Consider the following 15,435-nt stretch of genomic DNA (forward strand, 5'->3'; position numbering starts at 1 on the left):
AAGAAACAAAGGAATTTGTGATATCTGCCTCATTTTATAGCAATGTTCCAACTCCCAGTTGATAAAATAGTGTTATAATTGTATACAAATTTGAAACAATTGGAGAAAGAAATCCAGTAAAAAGAGAGAAAAGCTAATAACGAAATAAAATTTAGAATCCAAAAGTTGTAAAAAAAATATATTCTAGGTACCTATTCAATAACAAAAAAAAAAAAAAAAACAGATATTAATGTGCATAATCGATTAATGTATAGGTACATATTTAATCTAGTATCAATTATTAAAATTACATTGACATATATTTAAATGAACACACCAGTCTAATGACGTAGAAAGTCAATTAAAAATGAATTTGTTCCGATTAAGAATTTTAAGATTTTTTGGTTAGGTTAGTAATTTGCATCGAATACTTCTAGCCACTATGTTCTACGAATTTTCAACCAATTAGTTTTTTATAGGTATTAATTTATTTTTGCATATTCTCTATTTTTTCTTTTAATATGTTTTTAAGTTCCACTCGTAACTCATATAATATTTGTTTTAAACCTTAATGATAATATTCGTTTAAATACACATCATATACAAACTAGGCTCCTATAAATTCAAAAAATAACTAAAAAGTTGACCGAAAATCATGCTTCATCAAATTTCATCAATTAGTGAATCCAACAAGTCGAGTACTATCATCAGATGATTTTTAAGTAGGTAACATACTTGCCAAACTTCTATTTGAATATTTCAAGTATCTTATTTGACCGAAGATATATATACTCATTTTTCTTGCGATTTGAATCACCAAAATGTATTACAAAGTAAAAGTATTTTATTAATTGTCCGAAATAAGTTAGGTAATATTTTGTAGGTATATATCTTGTATACATATATGTAATTATTATTTTGTATATAAAAACAAATTATCATTAGATTTTTATATAAATGTGAGAAAGATGGAAACTGAATAATTTGTTTTTAATTTCATTATGTGAAATAATTCATAAGAATGGTATGTAACAAGTACCTAATCTTGTAAATAATTTTCCCATATCCATAAATGTTAACGCCTACTTCTCATAGTCTAGGTTTTAATTCACTAATTATTATTATTATTATTATATTTTTCATATAAAAATAATTTATTCTTTATTTATAAATAAACTTACGAAAACCATATGGGTAATTAATATATAGATAAAGTACTAGGTGTCTAGGTATACAATGTTCTTATATTTGTATCCTATAAAAATTTTATTTTATTTATAACTAAAAAGTAGAAACAATAAGAGGTTATGTCATAATGAAAATGTCTAAATATTTTATTATTAATATTATCCACGATTAATATATTATATATTGAATAAAAAATTTTTCATAACAATTTTTTTGACATTTAAATTCTCAATTAGACTATTTTTGATTTATTATAAAATATTAAGTTGGTCTAGTTTAAATTCAGCTTAGACAACTTGAACATATTTTAAAAGATCTTATAAGATTAAAGATATAATGACTTACCTAATTACAATATGTTTTTCTAAAAAATTAGTGACTTTATTTGATCTCGTTCTTAGAAGTAAATTTTATATATTTCAATATTTTCAATGAATTCATAAATATATTTATAAATATTAATATACGGGGTGCCGTCATTGGACGACTTCCCCTTCCTGCCAATCATCACCCTCACATTTACCTATTGTATTAGTATAATTAATACAGATTGTAAATATGTTTCATCAAATAAATAAATAACTATTAAAAAAAAAATATATATATATTAATATATACCTGCATTACGAACCGATTTTATAAGTTCAGTTGTATCATCCCAGCTACAGATACCTCGCAGTAATTAATAATATTAATAATTTATCATTTCTTAAAGAAACGTATTTTATATTTGTATATATAAGTAGTATATTGTATAGTAAATTATTTGCAAAATAATAATCATATTGTAGTATTTCGAGTTATTGAAAGAAGAAATTTATACATATTTATTTTAATTAATTTTAAGTATTGTTTATTAAACATAATTTAAATTTTCGTATCAAATGTTTGTTCGATGGTCGGAGGTGAAGTCAGTAGCATCAATTGCCTACCTAATGCTTATTAGGTATTATGTTATCTCATCTAAATTTCACTATTTAAATATAATATCTTACAATTTTTATTTAAATAAGAAGTTCAATATTATTTATAAACAATAAACATATTCGCAAATATATTAGATTTCCTAAGAAAAACCGTCCTTAAAAATACAATTTAAACCTTCTGCTAACGATAACCATAATATTAATGATAGTGGAAATCATACATAATTAATACCATATTAATTGTATAATTTTAGTTCTAGAAATCACTCATTATGTATTAAATAAAAACTAATAACCCTAGCTGTTGATGTTTTTAAGTTCAATAAAAAAAAAAAAAATCAAATTAATAAACATATTATAATTTATAGGTACCTTTAAGATAATAATTTGTAGAAATAAGTTTTTCATCTATTATAAATAATCAATCACTCGTCAGTCGTCACTATTATAAATCAGTGAGTGAAAATAAAAGATTACAATAATTGTACGTGAACCTAACCTAATTTTACAACTCAAAACATGTTTAGACGACGCTGAATATAATATAGTCATATAGATTTATATATTAGCTAATAACTGCATTGCCTGTCATTGCCCGGGAATAAATTAATCCAAGAAGGCTAATCCACGTTCAATGGATACTAGATAGTAATATTAGTAATAATAAAGTAACTTGTTTTTGTTACATGAATCTAATGTACGCAAAAGTAAACGAATAGGCGTTCATGGCATTAATATCATATACAATAGAGGGAAGCCACCCCAAAATAACTGGTGTAATCTTTAACCTTTGAATCATTAAAATCATCTGTCTAGTATTATTTGATCTTTTAAGCTTTAACCATATTATACTTTTCCTTTTATGTATAAATGTATAATAGCTGCTCTAGTGCTCCCTGTAACACTTATGTTGTATAACACTTTTGCGATCTGAGTGGGATCCCAAACAATAATATGTATGCACGATTTCTTGCCAGTTAATCGAAAACTGTATATTTACATGTATGCGTCATTGTGCCATTTATCCCATCTATGCCTAACCCGACTATCTGTTGCCGACTATTTAACTATTATAATTGATCAATTTATCGTTTTCATTTTGCTTTTGTTAAAATATTCACAATTATTTTTTTGTCAAAATCAGATGAGTTTTTTTTAGTGTATACCTATTAAGTGAATATTACGAGTATGTATATTATAGCAATATAGCTATAATAAAGCGCCATAGCCCATAGGTGGTCAATTTTACATTTATATAAAATGGCTTTATTACCCTAAATGACAGAGTATAAAATAGTACAGATAATAATTATTATATCAAATCATCGTAAATATTTTATTTCCTGAAACCTAAGACAACTTTCTGTATGAACACAAAAATATCCGATTTTTATGACTCAAAATAAAATGTATGTGCGAGTCACTCACTCGATATGGAGGTTGAAATACGAAGCTACAACCTTTCATCGAGTGTCAAAGAATTTAAATGAATTTTATTGAAAACGGTTCAGTTTTGCTTAGCACGTTTATTATATTTCATGCGTATTATTATCAAGTCAATAGAGTTATACCCAAAGAATACGAGTATTAATATTTATACTCAAATTATATATAATATGCGATTTAGATTTTTTTAATTTGAATTTTTTGAAAATTAGTTCAACCTTTCGTATTACTACAGTAAAAATAAATTACTAACTGTAATATAAATAGTTAGGTGTATTGTGTATAATAATATGTAAGTTTATTGTTGTATAATGTATAGGCTAACAATCCGTCTCCGTTAAGAGGCGCTTTTCGTAGGCAATGATTTATCACTAAATTTAAATTTAACATACCCATTATACAGCAACCTACTCAATGACGAGGTTCATTGAACACCTACTAAACAACAGAATTTAGTAAGTCTGGAGCTTAATTTCAAAATTTCGTATTATTTTCCATGCATATTATTATTTTTAGATCGATTATTAAATAACATTACTCTAATGCTCATACACAAAATACATAGCTAGGTAGTAGGTACCTATAAAGTAATATAATATAATTTATAAGTACCTAAATACATTTTTTTACGTTTTCTAGTAAGTGATTTTGGTGGAGACCATACCAAAATATTATGCACAATATTAACAATTATTTAAATTTGTTGGTCATTCTTTCGGCAAAACCGGTGTGTAAAACAACAATTGCGGAGATGGACCGAACAGGAAGAGTTCCGTGTCCGAGAATACACACTATGGAACATAAAATCGAGCCTTTCACTTAAATGTCTCATTCCTTACATAATTATTATCGTTGTGGATAATCTTAACCTTTTCCCCATGACATCAAACAATGAATCGTAAAACAGCATTCCGACGTTATTCACTTGTTTACAGACTACAGGCCACGGGGTAATAATTATTATTTCTAATCACCACGGCTGCGCGCGCAACGGATAAAACACCATAATTTTTATTTCCAGCCATCAATCAGCTGCCAGATATTAAACAACTTCGAACACTTTGGCACTGACCGACTGCATCACACAATATATCGTACGGTATTTGGGAAATACAGTCTTCGGTGATTTGTCGAATATAATTCCACACGTTCGGTAGATGCTATAACTTATACACGTTGAGTCGTAGACGATAAGTCGTCAAAGATTTCTGGTTAATTACATATCTATAAATTATTACATTATCTATATTATTGTCAAAAAAATAAATAAATAAAACACCTGAACTAAAGTGATAAAATAACTGTTTTTCAATCGAATCAGTCCAATGATTTGAATATTTTTGAACACAAATTTGTGGACTGTCGCTAAAAATTGGATTTATTTATAATTTTTTATATGCAGTGTAGAGGTAACACTGTAGTGCTGTGCATCTCCGCATCTTCTGGAATATTCTCAAGACCAAGAATTCATCGAGAAAATTACTATTTTTATGCGTATTATTAGCGTATTGTTAATATAATATGTTTCGATATTTTATTTAACTTATATTCATTACTAATTGGAATGGTAAATAATTTATGCTCACAAATATTATAAGATGATATGGAGATTTTGTATTGAGTATAATATTTATATTAATTCCGAAAATGTATTAGTTACATAGATTAAACATATTAGACAAGTCTAATAATGCGAGTAATACGAATAGACTTAATGTCAATTGTTGTCAGTGTGATTATTAGATTTTAAATTGATGTGAAATTAAATACAGTTACAAAATATTCAGAAACAAAATGCTGTCTTGTTTGTATATATTATGAATATTTTTTGAAGGGATATTCCCGAGAAGTATGTGAATATTTTCAAAATATTCCTAATTTTCAAGAACGTTCCTTGAGGAATATTCTTAGTGGTACCATTGTACGTCATTGAGTATGAGGTCATAACCGTTTCATTTTGAAATCGTATAAAGGTAGATAGATATTGCATTTAACATAACCATATCGATAATATAATATACAAAAAGTATTTGCATTTTTTATGTTAAAATTATACAAAATAAATATATTAAATTGGGGGATTATTTATTTTTTGTTTCGTATAGTGAAATATTATATTAAATAATATTACAAGTAATTTAATTCATTTTACGTAATACTTAATTGCTTTCGAATAAAAAAAAAACTTAATAAAATATTTTAAGTATAACACATAAAAAAAAATTGTTTTTTTTTTAGATTTTAAATCTGTTTTGAATAACGTAGGATTTCTACATTTGTCTAAGAACATAACATTTTACTAAAATGCGTTATTATGAAACGTTTAACAATATAATCCTTGGTTAAAAAAAAGATGCAACGATCTACCTACTTGCTTTTATCTGTTTTATTCAAATGATAATTTCATTTTATATTACGTTTATTCATTAATATGATATTCTTATAATAATGTCAGTATTTTACATTTCTATAACATACATTATATCGACTAATTGTATGTGTAATGGAAGTTGTATGTTAAGAGTTCTGTAATAATGCGAATTAAAGTACGAGTAATAATTCAAATAAACAAAATAAATGCATATTGAGTAGTACAAATAGTCATAAGAGTGGGCATCTAACTATTTATTTATTTTTAAATATTTTTTGATATTTGTATTTACAATTCATACAATTGTATAAACAGTAATATATAGACATATTATTATGTTTGATGATAACAAATAAAACGCACTCATGTTAATAGGAATAGCAACTCTGTTGCAAAACCATCTCACTGCATTAGGTAATTATTATTTAAGCACTCTAAGCCAATTTTTTTCGGTTTTTTGTGGATTATTTTCCTATTATAAATTATGGGGAGTGAAAATAAATATGAAAACAGTATCTACCTGCGATATTTTGTTTAAAACTTGTTGGTTTAAACGGGATTTATTTGAAGGCCACGGCCTTAGGTTATTTTAAAACTAACATCAATTGAAGCGTTTTTCAAAGTCAGTTTTTAAGCCCATAATTAGTGTAATGTTTGTCCTTTAACCTTATGGAAATATTCCAAAACTAAAAGTCGTGTCACTCGAAATAACCAAATAATTATATTTTTATTTGATCACGTTGTTCATTTCTTTTACCAATTTGTTCTTATGTTATTTGGCATTGGAGTTAAATATTTATTTAGATAGTTATATATATATAATATATATATATGTATACATAGTGAAACACAAATACGAAAACACAAAATATACATTACGATATCATAGGGTAAATAGTTCATCATATTGTAATCATAAAAAAAAAAATGAATTTATGTACATGCAAATTAATCCTATTGATAAATAGTATAGTTAAGGATTAGTTAATTATATATGAAATAATTAATTTTCAACTATATAATTTGTGATTTAATCTTCTATATGTCGTAACTTGCAATATACATAGAACAATAAGTAAGAAGATGAAAAACATTATGGATTGAAAAAACAGATTAAAGAAGGCCCTTTATCAGTTTTTATATATATTTTTAAATGTTTATAATAATATAATACAGAAAAAAAATGTTTTTGGTAATTATTTTAAGATTTGAATTTTTTGGACTATGTTATTATCTGTTAATACCAAACCGCTACGATAACTAACCAAATCTCAGGTATTGGGTAGACACTAAGCGCACCACTTACCTTGAAACAGAATTTAATTTATTTTTTATTCTTCAAGAAGATAATGGCCCTACGAACATGTTCGTAAGGAGGGATTTATAAGTTCATAATTTGAAATATAAATTAATTGAATAGATGATGTAAATTAAATAATCACAATTTGCAAAGAATAGTGAAGTATCATCATTATAAAGAGGTAATATTAAAAAGTAATAATAAATCATGGTACATGAAAAACAGTTTTTTCAAATTTTCTCAACGTTTAAAAATGTATATCTATTTTTAAATTCATTCTTTCAATAAATAAAAATGACATAATTATGAACTTATATAATTATATTTTTCACATAATTTGAGTATCAGAATCTAAAGCTATAGTCAGTTTATACACTCACAACGAGTTATATGTATTAGTTATTATTATTATTATACTTAGTACTTACTACCTATATTTTATGTTGTTGGCACCAACAAATACTTCCGGAATCCATCGTTACGTGCGTTCCATTGTGAGTAGAAACAAAATATTATAAATACATTATGAGCGGCCAATCTCGATAATAGAGTTTGTGTAATTTTTAAGATCTATCCATTCTAATTTAAATCATTTTATTCATACTTGTTACTTGACTTTAGGTTTATTCATTGTTAGGTTTATAGGCATTTAAGCATTTAAACTATTGTTGAAAATAAAATGAGAGTCCACACCATTATAATACTTTTGTTTAGTGTCTACGCTGAAGAAAATAATATTGTACACATATTTTCAAATATAAGTGATTTTTTCGAAATTCGGTCTCTTTATAGAATATAAACAAAACTAAAAAAAAAAAAAATGTATGTGAAGTCTGTGTACCGGAAGGAAGTTAAGATGGAAGGCTATGAGCAATAACACAGTTATTTACATCGAGGATTCGCAATTGCAGCATTCCATTGTAATTTGTATAATATCGTATAGAGTTGTGACTTGTGATATTATTACAACAGTTACTTTATAATATAAGATAGTTCAATATGTGTGGTCTTAAGCAGATGTCATTTACTTATTCTAAAATATTATATTTCAACGTCAGCCATGGGATTAAAATTTACCAACTATTGAAGTAGTATTATAAAATAACAAATATGCAAATAATATCTCAGCGTTAATTTCATTTCTCATTGTTCACAAATAAAATAATTCTCAAGCACATAATGATGTCTGGCTAAATTTTAATTAAGTAGGTAAGTACTAAGTACTTACACCATGGGCGTAATCTGAAGAGGGCAGTTGTTCTCTGACAACTTATATAATTTTTGCAAAGATGTCGTCCCGCCTTTATTAGCTGTTTTAACATCTAATTCATTGATGATTAAAATGCATTTTTTTTAAAGCATTTTGGGGCTTTATTATTATTTTTCTGAGTTAGTTTCATATATTTGGTAATTACTACTTTGTTGTTAAAATATTGATGCACTGGATATATTTTCTCTAATTGTATAACTCTACAAATTTAAAGGATTTCTATACAATAGCACTATACCCAGCTTTATGATTTAGACACAAAATGGCCTGGGGAAAATAGTTATATACATAGGTTATACTATACATAATACATATATAGGTACATAGTTATTATTAATTTAATTTCTTACAACAAAATTTTGTGTAAAAATTCTATGTGTTTATTATTTTTACTTCGTAGGATTGGATCATTTGACGTCAGTAGAGTTAAATTTGGTGAGTGGAGCACGAGCATATTTTGGAAAAAATCCGGGACGATACGAGTTCCCTGCTACAGTTGGTATTAGTATTCTAAAAAATGTACATTTTGATGGTTTTTATATTAAATTGTAGTAAATTAGTGTACATACAACTATACAAGTGTCTCAAACTAAAATAACTGATATTTTATAGAGGTGTATAAGTTTAAGTATAACAGCACATGAGGCTGTGTAGCAAATACTTTAGGTACTCACCTTTAATTTGTAAAATAAAAGTAAAATATCAGTATTTATATTAAAACTATTATAAAATATACTAATAAGTAATAAGTAATGTATAACAAGGGCTTGGGTTTATTTGCAGTACCGTAGTTGAAAAATGGGAAGTTTCTAATTTAAACATTATTGACATTTGTCTTCAAAGACGGTCATCCAGAGTCCAGACAACATCCGGTTTAGATTGTTCGTTCGGTATAAAGTATAAAGAACACTTAGATAATTTTTTTGTATATAGACACAAATTTCGATGTGATTTCTGCAGTCATGTGGTCAGTTTTACAATTCTACATAGAATATTATATTACCTATCTCGTGCCTACGCATACCCAATACGTATCCATAATTGGATAAGACCACAAATATTATGCTCACCATAAACGCTGTAAACTGCATATACGGAGTTATGTGTTATTGCCTAAAACATTCGAAGCCGATATGCGTACGACATTGATTAATATATACTAGATAGAAGTACATTTATTGACACGCAGCAAATACGAACAATTTGCGTTTTGACTTTTGAGCTTCGAAAATGGATATTCTTCTCGTGTAGGCGCCTATCCGCATTTCGCTCGTGTTTAGAAAACTATTTACCGCGTAATCGTGTAAAAATAATCGTTTGACGCCCGAGGACAGACCATATTATTATTATTATAAGCAATGCACGCGTAATGGCTTTACGGTCGTAGTACTGCACCATACTATATAACTGCTGCACTATACCGATCCGAGATAAAAGACGATGATTTAGGTACAATTATCATTCATCACATACAGTATAAACGCGACACAACGATTTGACTCAGATCGCGTGATAACATTTGATCTTTTGCTAATAATCTCCAATACGATATTGATATATACGCTGCAGGTAGATAGGTACCAATGTGTTATTCAGCCACGTAGAGTTTTTAGATAGGTTGGAACACGTCAGACGACTGTCGAAATACTGGATTATCTTTTAGCATTTAGGCACCAAAACTTTTTTCTGAAAACGATGATTATTGCTTTAATTACAAAACCATAAAAAGATTGCAGGCAAAAGGTGAGCCCATGTAGTCTCTGCCAATATATTTTAGGTAGCTTACGCAATATATTGTACGTACATAAAATATTACGATAATATGTTTTTTAATTTTCCATAGTCAATTATCAATGTTTGATAGTTTCGGTCAAAATATTGATATTGCAGTGCATTTTAAAGTTCATATATTTCATTGAACAATAATTTTGTATATTTATTTATTTTTATTTATTAGACATGTCCTCATATCTGACTTAAATTCCAAATTGGAAGAGATAGACTTACTTCCGATTTTGAATGTTTAAATATTTACATTTTAAGTGATGGGGTTGCATTCAGATTGCATATAAATGCTCGTATGTTAGTATAGATAAAATCACTCTAAAGCAAATATTTGAAAAATAATAATTAAAGATAATTAAACGAAAATTCACTTAGCCAAAAATACAAATCCTTGATTTATCAGTTTAATATTGTTCCTATTTATATAATTTTATCTAGCATATTATAGTTAAATATCTATACATAATGCATAAACTATAATTGTTTATCACCTGCAAGTACATACCAAAACTCTCTCAGAAATAAAGGAATCACAATCACTGTGAAGGAAATTAAGACATTCGACCAGTAGTCCACCTAAGTGTTTTGCATCTCAGTATTATTAAATTAACTACCCACGGTTGTTAATACGTATTACTAGTTATTAGTATTGTTTCATAACTATTTTGATCTCTCTCTAGCTCTAAATATTTAACTAAAAAAATTAGATAACCAACTTTCCCACTATAGTATCCACAAGAAAAGAAATATATTTTTAAACATTTTATTTCTAACTTTCCAATTTTAAGTACAGGTACTATACTGGACGTGAATTACCGTATATTTTGCCACTTTATTTTAACCTTACAATATATTTATATAACTGTTTTTAACATTAAATTACCGATTTCATTCATTTAAAACTATTTTTAAAATAGTTAAACAGACGTTATTAATTTTAAAAATGTTTCAATTAAAATTTTTATGGAAATTTATTTATTTTTAATTTATTTATTTTAGAAGTTTTCGTTAAAATGTTTTTGTGGGTTGTACAATTTATAGTTAATGACTAATGAGTATGTAAACATTGTAAATACCGGAGAACATATAACATTATTTAATTCCCAATGATTGGAGAAAGTTGTAAATGTAAAGTTCATATAATTTTGACAAAATGTGGATCTTCTTTCTATAACTCGATACATCGGAAATAATACTTGCGTAATGACTTTTGACATATTAACATAACATTATGCAAACTAGTTGAACGTTGTTTTTATGTGTTTATACTAAATTGTATTATAATATGTTATATTATTATGTTACACGAATGCTTGGGATTATGATTTAAAACCTGTTTCAGAAGACGATGCATAGTATTAGCAAATGAGAATTACTAAAATTAATATGAGAATCTGAACAATTTCAAGTTTATCCCGTTGGCACTCTTGTATTAAATAAAATAAATGATTTTTGCCTAAAAAATACAGGCAACAACTATTCACGTAGCAATTAAGACGTTTACCTACTAATTATTGTTTTTTTTTAAACTTTAATACCACTGTGCTTGTACTTAAATTCTTTACAGGTAATAAATAGTATATATAATTTTTCTTATAACTAAATTTATATAGAATTTTCGTTTCTGCCTTAATATGTGAGTTTAATACTCTTTGTCATAATATTAGAGTAAATAATAATGAAAAAAATATGTCCATGGATTAAAATGTTACCACGTTACAATAAATTAAATTATTCAGTTATATGTTTTATTTAATTAGCGCTTCTATGTTCTATATAATATAATATCTACAATACATATATATATATATTTTTTTTTGTATATACACAATACACATATATGTTATAGTAATATAGACAATAGAAAATACACACAAACACAATATATAAATAGTGATGTTATATTTTTTCACAATTAATTATTGTTTTTCACGTAATTAAAGATCTTGAAATTGTCGTAATATCGACTCATATTGCGTGGTCGGCTTACACATTTTAATATGTTATTATTGTTCATATAAAACCGTACAATAACAGTCACAACTCACAATACATTATGATAATTTAATATATCTGTAGGTTTATACATCATAATAATATTATAATAATATGTAGTCCGGTCAAGGTTTCTCGACACACATACACAAGACAGCTGGTTGCGATCGAAAAGGGTTTCCCACATGATTAAGACACCATCCCCGTTTGGTTGTCCGACTGGCGTCCCGTCGCCGGCAGGCGTGTTCCTTCACACGCGCGGCCGCCACATCGTCCTTCGAAACGCACAATCGCGAAGTCTATTTCCGTTTGACATAATAATAAATAATAATATACACAAACCGCACGGAATCCTGTTGCGGGGCGGGTATTTAGATTTTATTATTATAATTAGACCCACCCCATCAGAATTTCGTGCGACAACGCTGTATATTTTATAATTATAATATTATAAGGATATACCTATATGTTCGTGCGTATTGGTAACATTTGTATCGAACAATTATATAATATACCTACCAATTAAACATAGAGTTGATTTTCTCGTTGTTATTATTGTTATTAGACGCAGTGGCGAACATAGGATTTTTTTCGTCCATGAGTGAAGAGGGTTGTGTTTATAGGTGATAACAAAACTGGCATCAAACTTTGTTAAAATGATTTTCGCGAAGAAAAACATTTCCAAGGAGAGAGGTGATTGTGGCCATTTAACACTCCTCTTATTATTGTACATCTAATATAGGTACTTCGCTTAACAGCACGGACGTGTAAATTTATGACCCACGTACCGTTTTTTTCGGACATTGGTGCTTTTTTAAAATTGACAGTACAATTAAAATAACGCAAACATTTTGAAAAAAAAAAACATAAAATTTTACAATGTTTCATAATTATTATGATATTATAAGTTCGTCGATTGGTAAGGTTAGATGATGATCGATGTAGCGGATCAATCATTTTGCAGTATAGTTGTTGCTATTATAGTAATGCATTATAGAAACATAACGTTTTTTTTTCAACACAGTTAAAACAAACTTGCGATTTCTGCCAACCATAAAATAAAAATAAATTATATGGAAAAATTTAAAAAAAGATAGACGTAAAGTGTTGAAACCCGAATTAATATTATTTTATATGATCAATAATTAAACTTTAATTTAATGTATAAATAACACCATAATTTTCAGCATTAAACAAATCTGCTGATGAAAAGTGAAGAAGAAGATATCTATAGAGTTACTTAATATTTTAGTTATTTTCTGTTTTAAAGTGCATAACATTTTTATTTTCAGTGCAAAACAGCATGCATATTTGATACTTTTTCTAATAACATTAAAGTTCGAGTCCTCCTAGTCATTATTTAAAAAATATCAATCTGAAAGTCTGAGTTCTACGAAAATTAACAACAGATGTAATACTGCGTATAGTATAAATAGTAGAACGGTTCACGTGAAAACAAAAAAAAAAATCACCCTGTACCAGGTGGGTATATACCTAACCTAACTTAACCTTTATTATATTATCGTAAGTGCATAAGGCGTGTATAGACACCGCAGGTTGTATACAATATTATGTACCTATATGCGATATTATTTTCCGTCGTAATTTTTCTAATTTTTTCTTTCTTCGCGGGCGACCGCCTTGACCCGGTTTTTTTTATCCGCCGCGAGAACGGCTGCATCAATGATGTACATCATTTAATGTATACCTATATAGTATTATGTGCATTATATTTCTTCCCCCAAAGTTCGGCCGATTACAATAATATGAATAATATGATCACGGAGTCCAGCCAGCGCTCGCGTGTGTGTGGGTGGGTGGGCGGACGGGTTGGGTTGGTGAGGGGGGCGCCGACGAGAGAAAGGAAGACGACACCCTCGACGTGTGTATGTCTGGAAACATCATCATCGTAGTCGCTGTCTTCTGCACCATCGTCCATTCACGTCCGTAATCACGAGTTGGAAACACTACCGGTGCCCGCGACTTAAATTCTCGTCGAAATATTAAGCACCGACGCTATTCCGCGCATACGACATTACAGTAAACACGTTGTATATTTAGTATATTATTATAATATTATATCTACGGCGGCTAGTCGACGACGTGTCTTGTGTCGAATATAATTGACTTGACGGATTCATCACACGCGCCATACTTCGTACATACCGCGGTATCTACCTAGGTATATAGTATATATATATATATAAATACCTACCCAAGGCAATATATATATATTATATACGTCCATACACGTCTTATCGAGCCAATCCGTTGTATATTTATTAAACCGGTAAGTACCAAATTGATTCATAGATAATATGTTTATATAATATTTGATTTGTATAATATGGCCCAACTCGCATAATAATAATAGACGTATCATAATATTATCATATTATTAATAGTTGTTTTGTATATTATACCTATCATTATATTAGACTTATATTGATCCTATCGACGATATTAAGCTACCACCCAACATAAATATCATGTAGGTATATACATTATATACAAGTTTATAAGTAGGTTTTTTATGTTATTAATCCGTTGTTATCACTGCAAAATGTTTAATTACCAATACTTCATCACTTAACGTAATGATATAGGAATTGAAATGTTGAAAAATGTAATAGCTATTACCTAGGTAATGTTTAATCAATGATTTTTAAAATAATAACATTGTTAAATACCATACCTATGCGTAATATAACATGTTAATTCCAATTTATTCGGTTATTACAGTTATAATTTTACTAAAAAATTTATTCAATAGTTTTTATAAGAATATTTCTAAATTACGATTTATTTCGTAGCTTAAAAGTTCACCAATATGCAATTAATTCATTTCAGTGGATACAACAAATACCCAAAAGTTATTATTAGAACAGACCATTCTTTTAAAATGAATTATATAGGCAAGTATAATGTGTAGTATATTGTATATCATAATATAATTTTTATGTGTTTTTAAGTGATATGACGTGTTAGCCGTTTGGTAATTGTCCTATATACGAAATATTATTTTTTGGTTGCAATAAATCGCTCAAATTACTGTAATTTTCAGTATGATTATGGCACACCATTATGATCCGTATTTAAATAAAAAAAAAAAAGGTAATAATATGGTCTAAATAAGTTGATATTATATATTTCTTTGATTTCGTTTTGAAATAAA

At 27.5% G+C, this 15,435-nt stretch overlaps 1 protein-coding gene across 1 annotated transcript in view; it reads left to right on the forward strand.

Moving 5' to 3' along the window:
* The first annotated feature begins 14,186 nt into the window (after nt 1-14,186).
* Nucleotides 14,187-15,435, forward strand: part of LOC107169476 (chitin-binding domain protein thawb) — a 59,861-nt gene continuing 58,612 nt past the window's right edge. Inside the window, exon 1 of the mRNA XM_089222872.1 lies at nt 14,187-14,550. The gene's annotated coding sequence lies outside the window, so the exon portion shown is untranslated. The remainder of the gene's footprint in view (nt 14,551-15,435) is intronic.

This window comes from Diuraphis noxia, unplaced genomic scaffold (assembly GCF_037042655.1).
Source record: "Diuraphis noxia isolate RWA-SAM2 unplaced genomic scaffold, SU_Dnox_SAM2 contig0003, whole genome shotgun sequence".
NCBI lineage: Eukaryota > Metazoa > Arthropoda > Insecta > Hemiptera > Aphididae > Diuraphis > Diuraphis noxia.